Source organism: Hipposideros armiger, unplaced genomic scaffold (assembly GCF_001890085.2).
Source record: "Hipposideros armiger isolate ML-2016 unplaced genomic scaffold, ASM189008v1 scaffold_118, whole genome shotgun sequence".
NCBI classification, from domain to species: Eukaryota; Metazoa; Chordata; class Mammalia; order Chiroptera; family Hipposideridae; genus Hipposideros; species Hipposideros armiger.
The window spans coordinates 1,261,973-1,277,836 of NW_017731468.1; the positions used below are offsets into that span (position 1 = coordinate 1,261,973).

The 15,864-nt window shown below is 48.0% G+C and overlaps 1 non-coding gene across 1 annotated transcript; it reads right to left on the reverse strand.

Moving 5' to 3' along the window:
- Positions 1 to 14,379: 14,379 nt before the first annotated feature.
- On the reverse strand, positions 14,380 to 14,472 carry TRNAI-UAU (transfer RNA isoleucine (anticodon UAU)). Its single transcript is given in 2 exon segments — positions 14,380 to 14,415; positions 14,435 to 14,472. It is a non-coding gene; the product is annotated as a tRNA-Ile (tRNA).
- Between the last annotated feature and the right edge of the window lie 1,392 nt (positions 14,473 to 15,864).

Below are 15,864 nucleotides of genomic sequence, written 5' to 3' on the forward strand. Positions count from 1 at the left end.
ACCACTTTCTACCCTCTGGCCCCCATTGAATCATGTCCCTCACACATTCAAAATGCACTCACTCTCTGAGATCCCCAAAGTCCGTGAAGGCTTAGGCTTAGGCTCCAAATCCAGGACATCGACACCTAAATTAGGTCCAGTACAGAGGAGGCCCCTCAGGTATGGTTCTTTGGAGATGGTTCCTCTTGATCTACAGGTCTGTGAGCTAGAAACAAGTTGTCTTTCCCCCAAACCTAACACACAAGGAGGAAGGCACAGGATAACTGCAATAGTTCCTCCCATTCAAAAAGGAGGAGAAACGCGTGCAAAGCAGTTCTGAAATCATGCCAGTTCCTTCCTCAGGGCCTGGTCCTGCTCTCTGGGAGTCTTTGTTCATGGCTCTTGGCTCCACACTCTGACCTATCCATCCTTTTCCAAAAGAAATGGTCAGCGTTTGCAACCAAATGGACTTGTTAGCCACTTCCTGACCATAAAAAGTTCGCTTTTCATTTTAAACCATCTCTGTCCCTTTCCATCCAAGCTGATATAATTCTTTAAAAATCATGTGGGTTTCTCATATATCAAATTATAACCTACTCCATTAGACAAAAGCCACCCCTCCAGTTGTTTTCAAAGAGCCCCTCTGACCTTACACCATCTGGGAGGTTGCTGTGGGATTCCTATTCCTATTGTTCAGCAGAGAGGATCTGAGAGTTATACCCTTAACAATCTTAAAAGCCCTGCTGTCTATCCAAAGGGTCTAAAGACATCCCCTCAAATTTTTCTGAGGTCTTAGCAAAGGGTCTTACAGCCACATCCTTGACTTTATCTTTAACTGAGACAACGTTTTACTGGGAAGACCATGGGTGTCTGTGAGGAAGACAGCAGAATAGCTGGTGCTTACATTTGCAGACTCGGAGGCCAGACTGCCTGGGCTTGAATCCCAAGTTTACCAATTACTAACTTTGTGACCTTGAGCTGTCATGTCTCTGTGACTCAATTCACCCATCTGTTAATTGGGATAAATTACAACACATGCTTCATAAAGGTGTTGTAAGGATTCAATTGATTAACCTTCTTGTATGGTGTTAGAACAATGCCTACTGTGTAGTAAATTTCCGATAGGTGTTAATTAAAGTTACGATGTGTGATTGTAGATCCACATCTATAGATGTCGATTCAAGTGCTTCTCTGTCAAGGTTGATGGGTGCCTGCCTGTCTCTGAGTATGAGAATGTACGCATCTGAGTGTCTGTGTCTCTGTGTGTGTTTGGGTATAGGAGACCTTTCTGTGCATCCAATGATAACAACAGCTGGCATTCATTTTGTGTTTACTGTGTGAGGTACCACTCTAAGAGTTCTATAGGTATTCACGGAGAGACACGTGTGAATATGAACAGCTGAGCATGTGTCCAGCCACCTGTGCCAGTGAGTGCCTGTGAGTGTGACCTGTCAGCTCTGCCGGGTGAGACCGCCTTCCTTAGTGAGCTGTGCAAGACATGAAGACAAGCACCATGGCCTCCCTGGCCACAGCACTGACAGGGGTCAGTGTATTATACCCACTCCACCCCACCCCTTTTCCAGGCTCCCAGTTAGCTGGAATTGCCTGAGTCTGTTTTCCTTCAACAGGAGAGGGCAAACAAAGAGCCTGGAGAGAAGCCCACCAATCACAACCTTCCTTTCATCTTACAACATCCTTGGTCTTGCCTTGGCCCCAGGGAGCTCAGATGGAATTCCCCTGCTAGGCCATCTTTTCAAAGTGTGTGTGATTGTTTTTGCTGAGTGACATCTACTTCTGAGTCACTGTGTATCCTCCCTGGAAGGACAGAGATTAACATGCACAAGAGAGTGAATTCCCCTTGTGGATAAAGCCTTCACATTTTACCTGTTCTGTCTTCTTTGCTTCCATTATTCAATATTGGTAACGTTTCAAGCATAAAAGAATATTGGAAAATTTTTTATGAATGTGCTTTTTTTTTTCTTGCCTATATGAGCTCATGACTTTTATCTTCCTGGGCCCAAGGCACCCATCTCTGCCTAAGAAGAGACTAGGATGAAAGTTTGACATAGGCAGACTGCACCAAAGAAAAAATGCAGTAATACTTGGCATCTGACATGCACAAGAGGGCTCTGCAGCAGGTCAAAAGTCTCCTAAACCAGGCTATTCTCTGGAGGACACATTTTCTGGATGCCTTCCTCTCTCTCCTTGGGCGTGACCATGGAGGTTTATGTAATGGATGCTCAGGCAAGAAGAGTGCACGCTTCATTTCTCTCCTTCCTGCCCAGGGAAACCAAGCAGTCAGATCTGGCTTTGCTCCAGAGAGGGAACCCCAGAGGGAGAGCCCTATCCCAGCCTGGGAAGCGGCATCTCAGACTGCTTTGAACCAACGGAAGCCACCCAGCTGCCTCCAACACCAGGGTTCTGGGGTAAAGCAGAGGGGCCTCAGAAGTTCAGCTTCACAAAACCTACTTCAGTTCCCTTGGGCCTGGCTGCCGAGTTGTGAGCCAACAGGCCATCCAGGGCCACAAGCACAGTGAGGAGACCCACTGAGGATCAGGGGGAGACACTGTGGGCGGCAGCCAGGACGAACCCAGGTGCTGTGTGCTGGTCAGCCGGGGGCACCTCGGGGACTCTGACCAGACCAGGGAGGACTGGACCATGAGTTACACAAACTCGGCTTCAAGTACAATTCCTGGCCAGTGGGGACAAGGGACTTTGCCTGGAAGCATGAGGACACCACACCCCAGGATCCCAGCTCCTTACTCCTGCTAGATGTCACATCAGCTGCCCTTGTCTGTCCAAATACCTCAACACCATCTTGGTGGGAGAAACTGGGGAAGGCAACCTGAGAACTGAGCACTTTTATCCAGGAGAAATGAAACATCACTTAAGATCACAGGCTAACCTGTCGGGTCCCACAACGTTCAAATCAAATTGTACACTTCATTGTTTTTCTCACTAATCATCAGGTAGGGGTTGGGAGAAACGCCAGATTAGTTATAGGCTAATAAACAAGGAAATTACTGTTTTTCTGCACAGATGAATAGACGTGTGAGTTAAATTTTCATCCTTGTTGCATACACAAAACTAGAGAACCCGCCGCTGCCCCCACTGAAATGCCAGCTGGCCTTTCCAACTAAAGACATGACCCTCGCAGGGGACAAGTCCTGGCCTCTGGATCCCAGATGGCCTCCTCTATGTGATGTGGGACAGGTCATGGCAGAACAAGCAGGACAAGGCTTCCTTTCAGCCCAAGTGCTCACATCAGCTTTCTGGGGCTCATGCATATCAGGTCCCCTCCCGCTGGCTTGCCTGTGCTTTTTTGAGGGAAAGAGTAAGGTTTTAATTCTCTTTCCGGGCCTTTCCCATCCAGGGCATTGAAGTTCCCAGTCCTGGCTACTGTCTCAGAGACCACAGAGATCCCTCCTTCCTCAGGGAAGCAGGCATGTGGGGTGTGAATGGAGTAGGTCCAAGGTCCTATACTCTGTGTCTCTGGCAGGTGAGGAGTGGGGGTCAGTACATGCAGAGAGGGGGGTGCTACCACCTGCTGGAGCCTCGGGGAAAGACCACTTTCTGCTGGCCTGGGGTGGAGCCACCTCAGAACCTTGCATTCGGATGATTTACTTTCTTTTTCCCAGAACAGTGTCTCACCTAGTCCCTCGTTTGGTCATCTGGTTTGCTGGTTGGAGCAAGATCATCACCCCCATTTTATGGATGGGAAAACTGATACCCAATAATGAACAGAATGCTATCTTAAGTCGCGTGACCGGGGATGGCTTGAAGGCGACATTTAGTCTCCTGCCTTCCAGCTAAGGGCTGTACCTCCTCCTTAGTGCTCAGACTAGGGTGTCCCCGGAAATGAGAGGGGCCCCTTTAACAACAAGGTGGGTAGGACTATCCCCAACATCTAGGGAGATGGTGTGAGGGGAGGAGAGGACATCTATATCCTCGTGCTGGGACTGAGGGGACTGAGGCGCCAGGCCGTAATAATGACCCTGCGGTTGGCTCAGGGTCTGATATATGTACCCAGAGACTTTGCTTCCTGAGAATTCACACACACATTACCACACAGGCCATCGCAGCCCCTTACATGCCGTTTTCTGAAATGCCACAAGGGCTACCGGGGGGACCTGGCCGATCCCTGTCCTGATTCACTGGGCTCCTCCACACCCCAGAGGGCTCAGTCTTATGGCCTCCTTGGTTCCCCAGTCCCCAGGGTCTGGATTCCAGCTCTGCCCTGCTGCCTGGTGGGCAAGACTCCCCAAGGCACAGGCTGTCCTCCGGAATTTCCCAGGTTCCCCACATTTGGCTCTCCTATATTTGGGGACACCTGCAACTCAGACCATGTGACGAGAACACCCAGACTGTGACCAGAGTCTGCCCCACCCTCATCCCAGGTCCCCATGGCAGCGTCAGTGCCCCCGGGCCCTCTTCTCTAGCTGGAAAGGTCCAATTCCAGAGGGTGTCCCCCCATCCCCTCAGCCTGCTTCTCCTGCCACAAATAACTGCCAAGTGGGGAGACAGTCAGAGCCGGGGCTGAGGACTGAGATCAACTGGCCTCCAAAGGCGTGACCCTCGGGTAGCCACAGCAGCTCGCGACTCATCTCGTAATCACAGTACTAATAGAAACATCTCTGAGGTGGATTAGAAAGCAAACTATGAAGCCATGAAAAAGCAATTAAAGAACAAGACTATTTAACTGATCTCAGGATGGGCAAAGATTTTCTAGGCAAGGAAGAGATCATACAGGGAAAGACACGGCTTAGTAAAAGTTGAAACTTCTACACAGCAAAAACGTCTCAAAATGACAGGCAAGCCAGACTCAGAAGAGCTTTTGCAACACTGACGGCGACACCCTTCACACATTTTTTTCTACGAATTCTTTTAATGTCCTTGCTGCTTTTCTGTTGGGAGCATTAGGTTGTTTTTGTTTGTTTGTTTATATATTAAAAGGTTACTTATTTTGAACCCTTTGAATTTTGAACTTGTGAGTATATTACCTGTTGAATTTTTAAAATGATGTTTTAAATATAAATCAAACAAAATATTTTAATCGATCCTGTGGTACACAGTTGATGAATGAAAATTGAATATAAAAAGAATTCCTAAGGGGGGTTTTTGCTACACTCCTCAGCCCAGAGACCAAGGAAAGACAGAATTGTCAAGTTGACTAAATTTGTCTCCAGCAGCCCCCATCTTCTGCTTTCTGCTTCCCTGTCCCACTTCCAAGCACCCCCGTTCCCAAAATCTGCCCTCTCTGTCTATCTTCTCCCACTTGGGGCACCCAGGACTCCTGACTTTTGTTGACCTCCCTGTTCTTCCAGCACAGGCCTTCACTTGGCTAAAACAGTCTATAGAACAGAAAAAGTACCTCTTCTCTGCCCAACCCCCTCCCCACCCACAGCCACCATGGGGGAGCAAGTTCACTTTTCCTGATGTGTTTTGCACATGCTGGGAGATGATTTAGGCCCATTACTCCCTGGGCAGCAGTCCCTCTTCCTGACAGCTGTGCTCAGCAGTCACCCTCACTGCCAGGACTCTGCATTGGGCTGAGCCTCCTCCTCTGCAGACCTCCTGCCCTTTCTCAGAGCCTGGGAAAGGCAGAAAGCTATGGACAGGCCCAAGATGCCCTACAGGCTGCAGGTAAAGTAAGGCTCAGTGGCTGGTCCTGTGGCTGGCCCTGTAGAGGCTCCAGTGCAAGGGAGCCTTCTAAGACGGAGCCACAGCGCCACCTCGTGGTACAGTGCCATCTGTGCAGCCAGGCCAGAAATCTCCTGAGTGCCTGCCTCTTCCTTAACTATTGGGTTGTTGGAAAAGTCATGACGGATTTTTGCAGCGAAAAACATAGAAAAAATACGTCATGACTTTTCCGACAACCCAATATTTCACTGTACAGTCGCTGGGGTCTTCCCTAGATCCCAGGAGAGCCCATCCCTGGGGACTGAAGGACAACTGTCAAGCTGCGGTCCCAGCCACATCTCTGACCCCATTCCCCTTCCCCATCCCTATCCCCCAGCAAAGCCTATCAGGCCAACTTTGTCACCCCCATCCCCTGTGTTTGGTAGGTGTCTGAGCCTGAGCAGTTACATAACCTCATGAGCCTCAGCGCCCTGCCTCTAAAATGGGAGCAATAAAAAGCCTGCTGACGCATAGATTAGGTAATAAAGGCCCTAGAGCAGTGGCTGGCTCATTGCAAGCATTTAAAAAACAATGGTTTCCTTTCCCTTTTGTCTGGACTAGGTGCCCCAAAAACCTAGACTTACTCAAAGGCAGGGCCAAGGCGACAGCCAACACCCAAAGCCTCGGATGAGAAGCACCTCTACCTCAGCCCCTCCACGAAGCCCTTCCCACCTGCTGCATCTGCCTCTCTGGACCTCCTTGGCTACGGTGACCAACTTGCCTAGTTTGCCAGGAACTGAGGGGTTTTCAGGGAGTCAGGGACCTTCAGTGCTAAAACTGGGGATATCCCAGGCCAACCTGGATGAGTTGGTCCTTAGTTCTTACCTTTCCTCACACTCAGGTTCAAGGATTTCACAGGATCACTGGTCGGTAGCCCAGAAATCTGCACTGTAACACTCCCCAGCTGATTCTTATAAATACCAAGTCCCTCTGTGCTTTCTCATTGGCTTCTACACTTCAACTAGGACAGAAGCACATACTCAGTGATGTGACCTTGGAAAGTCTCTGAATAACTTTCTAAAGACCTGAGTCTACAAAGCAAACCAGCAGCAATGGGGCACAAGTTCTCTACTCAGCTTTGGGCTTTATGCCCACCTATTGCTCCTTTATAATTCTTCCATTCGTTCATTAAGCATTTGTTGAGCACCTACAGGCTTGGCACAGTTGGGGTTTCCATCCTGATCATGGGAGATAAACAATTACCACTTATATAAACACCATAATTTTAGAGAGTAGTGAACACCACTATACTTATATGCAAAGGCATCTCTGAGGAGGTGATATTTGAACCCATAAAGTTAAGGAGCCAGTCACCCTAAGATGTGAGCAAAGGTGTTCAAGGAGTAGGGATGGCATTGCAAACGCTCTGAGGCAGAAAGAAAGGAACAGAAAGACTAGAGTGGCTAAAGCATAGTAAGCCAGGAGAGAGTGACAGGCGCTGAGGTTGAAGAGGTGGGCGGGGGCCTGTTCAGACACTTGTGGACCACTGTAGGCCTTTGCATTTTATTATGCATGCAGTGGAAAGCCATTGATGGTTTTAAGCAAGAAAATGAGAGGATCTGATTTGTATTATTAAAGGCTCATTTAGACTTCTGTGTGGAGGAGGGACTGGAGAAGGACAAGAAGTAGGGAGTCAGTTAAGAGGCTACTGCAATGGTCCAAGCAGATGACATAAAATGCAGATGGAGAGAACTGCAAGGACTCAGGATACATACTGGAGGGAGACACAGAGCTTGCTGATGGACTAGATGTAGGTGGGAGCTGAAGGGCACAATAAAGATTGCCTCCTAAGCTTTTCACTTAGAAACCAGGTGAATGAATGAAAGGACCATTCTGTGGGATAAAGAATTTGTTAAGGGAAGACTTGAGGATGCAATTAGCCAAATTCTATGGGAAATTCCAGAGGTCAACAAATAAATACCATAATAGGGAGTAGAGAGAAAGGGAATTGGTATAAATTAAAAGAGGCTTAAAAAACAAACTGTAAAAAATACCTTTCAGAGATGAGCATGGAGATTTGAACACAGACTAGGTATTAGATGATGCAGAGGCATTATTATTAATCTTGTTAGGTACAGTAATGATACTATGGTTGTGCTTTTTTAAAAAGTGGTTACCTGTTGAGTATACACACTGAAGTATCACAAGTTAAAAGATATCTGGGATTTCTTTTAAAATATTACAGTGACAGGGCAGAGGTAGGGGAACAAGATAGATGAAACAACGTTGACAATTCTTGAAAGTTGTGATGGTTGGATACATGGGGTTAAATATACTATTTTCTCTACATTTGGGTATGTTTGAAATTTCCCATAATAAAGAGCTGGGGTTTTGTTTTGTTGAATTTTAAATGGACTGTGTTCATACAGATCACAGCCCTCAGGCTGTGTTCTGACCTACTGAGAATTTAACAATATACCTTCCTTTTATTCACACAGAGGCCACATGCTAAATGTCTGTAGGGCACAAATGAGAGAAATGAGTCAGGGTTAAGGAAACAGTAAAGAAAGTGAGGGAAGCTGCGGCAGCTGGCACCCACTTCTGTGTTGGGGATTAACGGAGAGTGGTGAGGCTGTGGCAAACAGATCACATGCCCATCCGAAGGGCATGTGGGAATAAGGGCCCCAGAAGGCCAAGTATTCTGAATTTTCTTTAGAAATTTGAAATCTGGATATTTCAGTAAAATCTCCCAGTATGGAGGTGAATGATTAAAAAAATTTTTAAAACACTTTTCAAGTCAGTGCTGGAAAGCCAAACAAATCCTGTCTGGAGGCTAGATTTGTTCCACAGACTGCTGTTCTGTGATCTCTGACACCACATCGTGTCATGCATTATATACTAATGCACTAATAATTGGCAGACATTCTTAGCAGTTGGGTCACACGGCTAGGACAACTGAGGCTGCACACATCGGAAATCCCCAGGTCTTTTACATGCAAACAGCTGTCAAGCCAGGCAACCCCCACATTGAACTGTGAACGGAACATAGGCTTACAATTGTCTCTATCAAACTGTGTCTTGTCATTTGTCAGAAACATTTGTCCCTGGATTGGCTTTACTCTTCCTCCAAATTCTACTGTATTTGCACTCCCTTTTGGCTTTGTAGCACACACAGTTTTAATAAGCCTGTCTTCATCCAAGCCATCTACAAAGCTAATATCAGCCTAAGGTATATCAGGCTTCTCTCCGGCTAGAGACTTCAACCTACCTGCTAAGTTCATCCATCTCATATTTACCCATATTCCTCATTGAAGCCACCATACATTATATGTAAGCCTAATCCACTAGCCTCGTGGTGATAATAATGCCACCTCCTTACATCTGTATAGAACTTTATGGTTTTTAAAGCATTTCCCCCCTAATTTTCTGACTTGATCTGTATCGCCCATCTCAACCTTAAAAAATCCCATCACTATCACATTTAGATGTTGGACTACAAATCTGCCAGTCGTCTATTTATTTGTTTGTAACCCACTAATAATTTTCTAGCTAGAGATTTCTAGATTACATAGAGAAAGGACCATTGATTTAGCTTCATTCCTTCCTTCCCACCTTACCATCTCACCAGAAAAATTATTCCTCAAACCACCACCATTCCAGCAATAACCAATAGGAACAGGAATAATATTTAAAAGGAACACATTAAAATCACAACGAAATTATAGAACAATCAACCTGGAGAACCACCTGAAGTCTGGCTGCTGGCAGAAAAAGTGCCTTCTTAGTTTTATAACTAAGGATACAAAAAAGAAGCCACATCGAGACTGGTAGGAGGGGCAGAGACATGAGAGGGGCTGGCCCCAAACCTCCGTGTGGTGGATGAAACTTGGGAGGGATATCTCTGCCACAGAGCTTCCCCCTGGAGGAGGGGAGGACCCCACCCCCACTCCAGGCTCTGGTGTTGGGAATAGGAGCCCCCACAACATCTGGCTGTAAAAAACGTGGGGATTCCAACCAACCAGATGGGAAGGAAGGCCTTGGGAAACCCAAATGTCTTTTTTTTTTTTTTTTTTTTTTAGCTGAGCCATCCCGCCACCTGTTGGCAGCTCACGGCTGCTCAGCTCGGGCTGACTCGAACCGCTGTTGCTCAGAGCTCAAACTCTTGAGCGAGCTCTTAACCAACTGAGCCACTCAGCCGGCCCTCCAAATGTCATCTTAAAGGGCCCACGCACAGACTCAATCGCTTGCAGGCACTCACCTTGGGCTCCAGCAGAGGGATGGTGACTCGGGACTCATTAGGGGAATACGGGGAGCAGAGTGAGGTGTGTGGCTTCGATGCCAAAGCTGGAGGACAGTCCCATTTTCCAGGTGAGGGGTCTTACTCCCATGCAGCCGGTAGATGGCCACCATCTTTAATATGTTGAGCCCACCCCCTATGTTTACAGCCAAAATCAGAATCTGATTGATCTGATGAGCTCCGGGGCTAACTCACTGGGACCCTGCCCCACCACACTCCCTGAACACCTGGAGACACTTTTTCTGCCAGCAGCCAGGTCTGCCTGTTTACATTGCACTTTTTCTTGGAAAACTATTGGAGTCCATGGGCCCCAGTGGGCAACAACTGGCATTGGTGTGCTCTGAGACTTTTGCTGAGTAGCTCCAAGCTTGGCACTTGCACCAAACCAGATTCTACATTAACCTGGTGACTACAATGCTTCCCACTGTAGTGACTCCCTCAGAACCTGCTTCACCCAACTTGTGTATTGCACGAGGCTTTATTAGTGCCTGAACCTTAAGACAGCCAGCAGGTAGCAGCAGGCCTGGGGGTGTCCTGGCATTTTGCAGAGCTACCCCATGCCTGGTACTGGTGGCAGCCATCTTTGGTGCACAATGTGGTCTCTCCCACATGCCTCCAGGTATAGCACAGGTAGCAAAAAACTGTGGATCACTTTGTAGCTCCTACCAGGTAGTCCGTGGCTGGACACAGGAAGTGGATGACCTGGGCTTGCACCAGAGCCCCTCCCAAGAGGCCCCAGAACCAACATATCTGGAGGTTGATGTCAGACCACAGCAGAGCACTGCCCAATTAGCCCCACAAGGGGTACACACAAAGGGCAGTCCCAATAAGCACCAGAGCCCACTGGGGTGAACCCCGCTCAGTGGGGTAAGCCCCCACACAGTAGCCCATAAGCAGTGGATGTGGCCAAACCCCACAGCAAATCAGCCTGATGGTCAATCCCACCCCCCTGTCTTGCCAATAGCAATCAAGGTTTAACTACAACAGGAGGGCACACACAATCCACACAAGGGACACTCCTGGAGTACCCAGAGCAAGTGACCAGGGAGAGTATGCCAGGGCCCCACAGGGCACCTACTACATAAGGCCACCCAGCCAAGACTCAGAGACACAGCAGATCTACCAAATACATAGAAACAAACACAGGGAGGCAGCCAAAATGAGGAAACAAAAAAAATATGCCCCAAATAAAAGAACCGGAGAAAATTCCAGAAAAAGAACTAAACGAAATGGAGGTAAGCAACCTACCAGAGTTCAAAACAATGGTTATAAGGATGTTCAAAGAACTTAGTAAGAACTTCAACAAAGAGATAGCAAGCATAAAAAAAGGACATAGAAACCATAATAAAACAAAACAAAATAAAAACAGGAGAAGTGAAGAACAATAACTGAAATGAAGAATGCACTAGGAGGAATCACTAGCAGATTAGATGAAGCAGAGGATCAAATCAGTGATTTGGAAAACAAGGTAGCAGAAAACACCCAATCAGAACAGCAAAAAGAAAAAAGAATCCAAAAAACTGAGGATAGTTTAAGAGACCCCTGGGCATCAAGCATAACAACATTTGCATCATAGGGTACCAGAAGGAGAAGAGAGAAAGCAAGGGACTGAGAACCTATTTGAAGAAATAATGACTGAAAACTTTCTTAACCTGGCAAAGGAAATAGACATACAAGCCCAGAAAGTGCAGAGAGTCCCAAACAAGATGAACCCAAACAGGCCCACACCAAGATACATTTAATTAGAATGACAAAGGTTCAAGACAAAGAGATTCGTAAAAGCAGCAAGAGAAAGGCAACTAGTAACTTATAAGGGAGCCCTCATACGACTGTCAGCTGATTTCTCATCAGAAACTTTGCAGGCCGGAAGGGACGGAACAAAATATTTGATGTGATGAAAAGCAAGGCCCTACAACCAAGATTACGCTACCCAGCAAAGCTATCATTTAGAATCGAAGGACAGATAAGGAGCTTCTCAGACAAGAAAAAGCTAAAGGAGTCCATCACCACCAAACCAGTATTACAAAGAATGTTAGAGGGCCTTCTTTAAAATGCAAAAAAAAGATCAAAATTATGAATAACAAAATGGCAATAGCTATATATCTATCAACAATTACTTCAATGTAAAGGTATTAAATGCTCCACTCAAAAGACATAGGAGGGCTGAACGGATAAGAAAACAAAACTCTTACATAAGAGGTCTGACAATTAAATTTGTGAACTTGTTGCAACAATGTTGCTAAAAACTTTTTTTTATGTCAGAGGGATTATTCATTGTGAATTTGTACCAACTAGACAAACAGTTAACAAAGTTTACTATTTGGAAGTGCTGAAAGGCTGCGTGAAAAAGTTAGACGACCTGAACTTTTCACCAACAATTCATGGCTCCTGCATCACGACAATGCTCACATGGCACTGTCTGTGAGGGAAGTTTGAGCCAGTAAACAAATAACCGTATTGGAACACCCTCCCTACTCGCCTGATCTGGCCCCCAATGACTTCTTTCTTTACCCAAAGATAAAGGAAATATTGAAAGGAAGACATTTTGATGACATTCACAACATCAAGGGTAATACAATGACTGCTCTGATGGCCATTCCAGAAAAAGAGTTCCAAAATTACTTTGAAGGGTGGACTAGGCACTGGCGATGGTGCATAGCTTCCCAAGGGGAGTACTTCAAAGGTGACTATAGTGCTATTCAGCAATGAGGTATGTAGCACTTTTTCTAGGATGAGTTCGTGAACTTAATTGTCAGACCTTCGTATTTTAATAAAAATCTTAGAAAATGAAGTATTGATACAGAGTAGGGCATGGATGAATCTTGAAAACATTAGGCTAACTGAAAGAAGCTAGTCACAAAAGACTATTATATGATTCCGTTCATATGAAAGTCTACAATAGGGAGATGTATAGAGACAGAAAGTAGATTAGTGGTTACTTAGGGCTGGAGTGGGAGCCTAGAGGGGTGCTAAAGGATATAAGGTTTCTTACTGAGGTGATAAAAATGTCCTACAGTTGACTGTGGTGATGGTTGCTCTGTGACCGTATAAAATCCATTCAGTTATATCCTTTAAACGGGTGAATTGTATGGCATGTGGATTATATCTCAATAAAGTTGTTGTTGGGTTTTTTTTGGTGGGTTTTGTTTTGCTTTGGTTTTGTTTGTTTTTGATAGATATTTGTTTCCAGGCCTGGGCTAGATTTCTAAAGGGGAGTTCTCACCATCTGCTGAGAGGATGAGCCTGTGAAAAACTCCGGTTGGGTGAGAAACTGGCCCCCAGGTTAGGTGAGGTGGGCGGACTTGCTCACACTTCAGTTGGCTTTAGGCTCCCGATTCTAAATCTGGGGCTGGGGTCAGTAGCTGAGGAGACTGACAAGAGCTCCACCCTCCACCCACTTTCTCTGAGCTTTCTGTCTTGCTCTTCACCACTCTGGGTAGTATTTCCATCGCAGGATTTAACTACGATCACGACCACAAAAACAGCTAAAATCATTCTTTGGGGTGAACGCATCTGAAGGGCCTCCCACCCCAACTAAACTTGTTCCCTGCTTCATTCACACCTCCTGGGGATGTGGGGCACCCACCCGCCTCTTGGCAAAAGAGCCGCCGCTCCTCAGAGAGAGTGTTCGGTGTTGGCTTCAAAAATCCGCTGGCCACTGGGTGGAGTGCAGATTTCCTGTCCCCCACTTCCCCACCCCGGGAGACTTCTGATCCTGGGGGTTGTGGCATGCATGAAAGGACGCCCGCCACTCGGATATTACTAGAAAACGCCTGCTCTCTGGTGTGCCAGCGAGTTCCACCACTCCAAACCGACACCCGGGGCAAAGGGGCACAGAATTAGGAGAGGGAGGCGCCCCAGGCACATTTCTCAAGCTCTGCAAATCCGCCCAGGGAAGCCTGGGTGGGGAAGGGCCCGCGCGCGGTCTAGGGGTCTCCGCAGATCGGAGGGAGCGGTAATAACCAGTAATTACTAGTTAAAAGGGAGGGGAGTGGCTGCTCCACTTGCATCCCCGCGCTGAGCCTTGGCCCTAACTCCGGGGAGTGGTTTTCCGGCTCGGGCCTCGGCACACAGCGCGCCGCGCCGCCCCCTCCGCTGGGCGAGGGGCATCGGCCGGGAACCCGGGACGTGCCCGGCATTTTCGACCTCGATGCCCATCACCGATGCAGCACCCCGTGATTTCCTGTCCGCACCCCCGGTACTGTGCTCCGGGACTGGGTGCTGTTCAAGGAAACGCCAAGGAAGTGAACTATTAGGGTATAGCAAGTAAATGTGCAGGTTCGAGCAGCGTGGTGGTGCTCGTGAGCAACAAGTAGCTTGGCAAGCCGGTAAAAAGCTCCAAAGCGAGCGGCTTCCTGCCTGCGGCAGAGCGGGACGTGCGCGCTGAGCGGTCAGAGACAGGAACTGAGAGGGCTAAAGAGAGACTAACTCCTTCCCTTGGTCAAGGATATAAAACGGGGGGGTTCCGGTGTCCAAAAGGGTCATGCTCCAGGTGAGGCTCGAACTCACAACCTCGGCATTGCTCTGCATGTACTGCTGTATAAGTACCGCGCGCTAACCGATTGCGCCACTGGAGCTCCGCTTAGGCGGCCTTGCTACGGCTCTATCAGGGTTCGCCCGGGCACGCACGGAGCATGCGCACCGGCAGTTCGTACGGTGGCGGCGGGAACTAGCCGAGACTCCAGCACCCCGCAGCTTCCGGCCCCGCGGCCCCGGGCAGAATCAGCCAGGGCCTCCTGCGAGAGGCTCCCCCCGGGTTGGAGGGGCTGGCTGGTTGGGCTGTAACGCGCGGGCCGCTGGCGGCCGGCCGGCGGGCCTTTCGTTGCGGTGGTGACGCGGGAGGCGGGGTGGGGCAGCGTTGGGCGGCCTCCGCTCGGCCGTCGCAGATGCTTCGGGCTGCCGCCCCGTGCCCCGAGCCTCTGCGTGGCCAGTGAGCGGGTGGGCCAGACGCTGGCATGAGCGAACCCCGCGACTGCCAAGGGGGCAGCCAGGGAGCACCCAGGCCGCGCGCGGGTGCGCGGGGGGCGGCCTCCACCGCGGGGATGCGGGCCGGCCACTGAGCTTCCGAGACCCGACCGGCCGAGCTTCACATCAGACTCTGTACCCGGAAGGTTTTCTGCGACGGCCTGAGTGGGGTGCTCAGGGCCCTCCAGCAGAAAGGCGTGTCCCCAAACCGTGTCGTGCGACAGGCATTCCGGGGACACAATAGCCCGGGCCTTCGAGAGGATGCCGGCTTAAGCCGCGCGTGTTTTGTGAGGCCACAACATGTTGGTTTTGCTTCATGTTAAAACTGCAATAGTTCCTGATATTTAAAAATCAGGAAGCCTCCTACGAATATCTGGATATCTATTTCTTTTTAAAAACCAGAAAATGTAAACACTGTACCCAAGGCCGAATTATGACTGTCCTGTGCCCTAGCCACTTTCGTCTTCCTGGGCCTCTCCATTAAAAGAGAAAAAAAAATTTTTTTTTTATCGTACACCTGAAACTAATGTAATAATGTATGTCAACTGTAAAAATAAAAAATGTATGTCAAATGTAATTGAAAATATTCTTAAATTACATTTTACTACTGAAAAATATAATCCATGCTGGATTTATTGGTACCCTCATTATTATATTTATTTTTTCTTTTGATTTCAAAAGAATTTAAAATGTAAACTGTTTTTCAGGTTCTAGGCTCTGTGCCTACTGTAACTCATTGATAACTCCACTGGGAACCTGTATCCCCCTGGAAGCACAGCTGCAGCCACCTCCACGGTGCCCGCCACCTGAGTCTCTTTCTCCACGGTTGCCTCACTGATTGTCTCCTGGGCCCCTGTGGGTGATGTTAATAAAGTTAACAATTTGATGTTGATAAAGAAGTGATTTTTAGTCACCCTGGTTGGTGACCTCTGCTTTCCCTGAAAAGCCAGAAGAGCAAACAACAGAACACTATGGCAATAAATTGGGGGAACCATCTTTTGATG